The sequence below is a fragment of the Bubalus bubalis genome, chromosome 2 (assembly GCF_019923935.1).
Source record: "Bubalus bubalis isolate 160015118507 breed Murrah chromosome 2, NDDB_SH_1, whole genome shotgun sequence".
NCBI classification, from domain to species: domain Eukaryota; kingdom Metazoa; phylum Chordata; class Mammalia; order Artiodactyla; family Bovidae; genus Bubalus; species Bubalus bubalis.
Genome location: NC_059158.1, coordinates 173,014,021 through 173,018,233, shown reverse-complemented (window position 1 = coordinate 173,018,233; position 4,213 = coordinate 173,014,021).

The window sequence follows — 4,213 nt, the reverse complement described above, 5'->3', positions numbered from 1 at the left end:
CAGTTCACTCAGTCGTATCCGACTCTTTGTGACCCCGTGAACTACAGCACTCCAGGCCTCCCTGTCTATCACCAACTCCCGGAGTCCACCCAAACCTATGTCCATTGAGTCGGTGATGCCATCCAACCATCTCATCCTCTGTTGTCCCCTTCGCCTCCCGCCTTCAATCTTTCCCAGCATCAGGGTCTTTTCAAATGAGTCAGCTCTTAGCAAGTGTAGACCCCTCTTAAGTCCAGGTTTCATCCAACCAACCAGCTAAGAGCCACTCTTAGCTGCTAACGCCAATATACTGATTCCAGAATCTCTAGAATGCCCATATTAATAAATTCAACCAAATGAAAATAAAATTATGTTAGTTTCTTCCTGGTCTAATACCTTTAGAATCCAGTCTACACACGTTCATTCCCAGGTTTCTACTGATTCAAATGAGCAAAATCTTATAATTCTGTAACCTTTCCTTCTCTAAGGTCAGATTTTGTGGTTACCCACTCCAGTATTCTGGCCTGGAGAATTCCATGGACTGTATAGTCCATTGGGTTGCAGAGTTGGACACGACTGAGTGACTTTCACTTCAATATGCTTCAGAAGCATATTGGGATCTGACTCTAGCCACAGATCTGATACAATAAGGGGCAGCAATAAGCATTTCCTTTCAACGCAACTACCCAAGGTCTCCAAGTAAGACAGCAGTAGCCCTATCAACAGGGGGAAGAAGGGCTGCTTCTGCTGGTAAGAGAAGCAAAGTGTAGAGTTTGTAGGTTCAGAACACTAGGATTTATCCAAATCTACTCAAATGTCCCCATTTTCACTTTACTGTTTCCCAAACAGCATCCTAATTTTCACCTAAGAGACCTGGTAATCTAAGCATTTAACTTTTGTTGTAATTCAATAACCCAGAATCTCTCCTTGATTTTTCATGTACATCAGCCTTGTGGCTACAAGACAGCCCTGAGCTGAAAATTTAAAAGCACTTGAGACTTTCATTTTCTTTTTTTAACCTCTCTAGCAAAAGCACCACCATTTAAGTCTTCATTTCTTACACAGTGGTCCATTCTGGCAGCCACTTGGTCTATCAAAGTCTTTTATCCATGACAGTTCATTTAACATGACCATAGGTGTAAATAATCTTTGCTTACCAGTTTACCATTTTCCAATGACAACTAGATTCTCACTTCCTTCAAATCCAACCTAGTCATAACTAAGCAAGAATCTCATTTTTTAGGGCCTGTTATCTATAACCAGTTTTGGAACCAAATACTGTATCAGTTAAGATTCTGAAACTTCAGGAAACAAAACTGTTCCACCTATTTTAAGTAGAAGAGAATTCAATACAGGTAAATTAGGTGCTTACAAAAGAACTGGAAAGCTGGGCAAGTGGGCTCTAGGCTGGGCGTCCAGGAGACTCCCAGATTGGTCCACTACGAGAACTGCTACCTCTGCCACCACCAGGAAGAGGAGGAACCAGGAGGCGAGCACTGGCTGACTGTGAGAACATACATCACGAATGGTTATTTATGGATCAGGAAGCCCTTTGACACCCACACAGATACTGATAGATACTGGTATACCGCTGGAGGGAAACCTGTCTTCTGTATCTTTGCAGGAGCAATAAAGTTGCTAAAGATCCCCGAATCACTTCCTCCTTCCGCATCCTTATTTGTACATCTAACTGGCAAAACAGATTACATTCAGAACCTTGGTTTCAAGAAGTGTAAGACGTGCAGTTTTAACTTTTCAATCTCTAGAGTACAAGAAAGTACATTAGAAAGTGGTCAGAGTGAATAAGTACCCATTTATCATTTCCATAAATTTCTTTCATTGACCCATCCAAGTAGGGTTGGTGACCAGACATGCCCTCTCCCAGTTTTAGCCTTTTAAAGTTGACCACAAGCACCCCATCTGTCTGGCTTTGAAGATGACTTCTCCTGGCCTCAGAGGAACCTAAAATGTCCTTGTCTACACAATCTTGTCCTCAGCCACCTTTTCAACCTTTTACTACCCTCCTCCTTGGTCCACTCTGTTCCAGTCATTTAGGCCTCTATGCTGTAGGTGTGTGTATGTGTTTAAACAGACTAAGGATGTTCCATCAAAAGGTGTTTGTACTTTATTCTTCATGTCCGTATATTCTTGTCTAGACACATGGTTCTTTCTCATTCAAGCCTCTAACAAAATGTACCTTTATCAAAGAGGGCCACAGTACCTACCTAATGTAGCACCATCTACTACTCTTTTTGCTTTCCCTGCTTTCTTTTCTTCACTGCATTTATCCTCATCCAGACTATATATCGATTGCCCTTTCCCACTACAGGGTGAGTTTCACAAGGTCAGGCATTTTTGTGTTTTCCTTATTGCTGCATCTTGTACCTGAAACAGGTATTTCAGAATGAGTGAACACTGCTGTACAAAGAAATTCAGCTTTCCCCATTTTCTAAGCCGAGCATCAACTTTTCCCACGCATTACTCATGTTCTCCTCCAGGTGGTGCTGAGGGGTCTTTTTGTCTGCTAATGTCTAGGAGATACAACAATGTTCCAAAGGATTAGAATAAGCTTGGTTTTTCATGGCCTCTGGTCTAGGGTTGTGAGCTTTTTTTAGATGGCATCCATAATCTCCCTTAATTTATTTCTTCTTATTCCTACCGGAGGAAAATATATATATATGGGCCTTTAACAAAAGCCATTTTTGGTACTCCATCTAACAATCTTTACAACTCCACAATTAGGACCAGGATCCCCACTTTGGCTAAGTGAAAACACACTCACACAACTCTCACAGCAGTAAGAACTGGAATCTGGGTAAGAATACAGCTGTGGCTGCAAACTCCTGCCCCTTCAGAAGACTTCCTTGATCTTATCCTGTTAATTGCTCCCTTGATGAGGCTCTGAGAGAAATACAAGTCTTTGAGTTGATAATTTACATTTCAGAGATTCCCATACTGTCTGCCCCTTTTCCCAACAAGTTCCCTTTTTCACACACAGACACCCTCTCGGGCATTCTTTCAGAGACCCAAAGTCCACTAACAGCACTTCCCGTCCCAGGTGCAGGGAATGTGCTAAGAGATAAGACTCTTCCAAGTTGGCTGTGGTCCAGACTCATCATCCTCATCGTAGTAAAGCACAGGCCAGGAAGACAAAGAGCAGGTGCATCTGTGAAAGGAAACAGAAAGCCATCTGGTCCTCAGGGAAAGGATGTTTTCAATTCTTCCTCTGGGCCCAGGGTTAACAGTGACAGAGAAGTTTGGCACTGGAAGCTCCTTAAATACTCACTTACTGTCTGAGAGTCAGTAAATTAGGGGCATGAGAGTAACTGATTCAAACAGTCACCAAGTAAATTACTGCCAGATTTGGAAACTCACATCAGGTCTCATGAATCTTTTAATTTTTCTGCTATACCATGTATGAACATTCATTTCTAAGACCATTATTCTAGACAGAGCCAAAACCAAGGAGTAGCTCAATTCTGACAAATTTATAAGATGAGATAAAATTAAATATGCTGTGATTTTGATGGCATGTCTCCTCTCTCCTTTCATTACAAGTTCTAGTCAGATTCCTTTGTCCCTTACTTAAAACTAGATTGGCAAAACTAGAAAGTTGTTTTTGCAACAGGGAATGTGTACCGGAAAGCATAACAAACACTTGGTATCGCTTGGTGATTAAGCAGAATAGGTACATTTCTTCATCTAGGAAGACTCCTCTGTTCCCCAACTTCCAACCATGCAACATTCACTGGGATTTCTGAAGAGCCAGTGGAACTGACACCCCTTCCCTCCTTGGAAGCATATTTCTAACAGTGAGTATAATGCAGAAAGGGGTAAATACAGCTTAACAGGAAAACTGCACAGCTGCCTCTAGAGGGCATCCGACTGACTCCAGCTAATTCTTCAGTCTGACTACACAGTCCAAGACAATCTTGGCTTTGCTTTCTGTCATGCTAGGAGTCGTGGGTTTATAGATGAATGGCACCCCACTCCAGTACTTTTGCCTGGAAATCCCATGGACAGAGGAGCCTGGGAGGCTGCAGTCCGTGGGGTCACAAAGAGTCGGACACGACTGAGCGACTTCACTTCCTTCCAGTCTGGTTAGAATACCATCTTTCTTCCCTAGGATTAGGAAAGTTCAGATTTATAGACTGTTAAAGATGTAGTGGTCTGTTTCAATCAAACACTTGGCTCTGGAGGACTATCCAAGCCAAGGAAAATGAGAGGAGCTGAA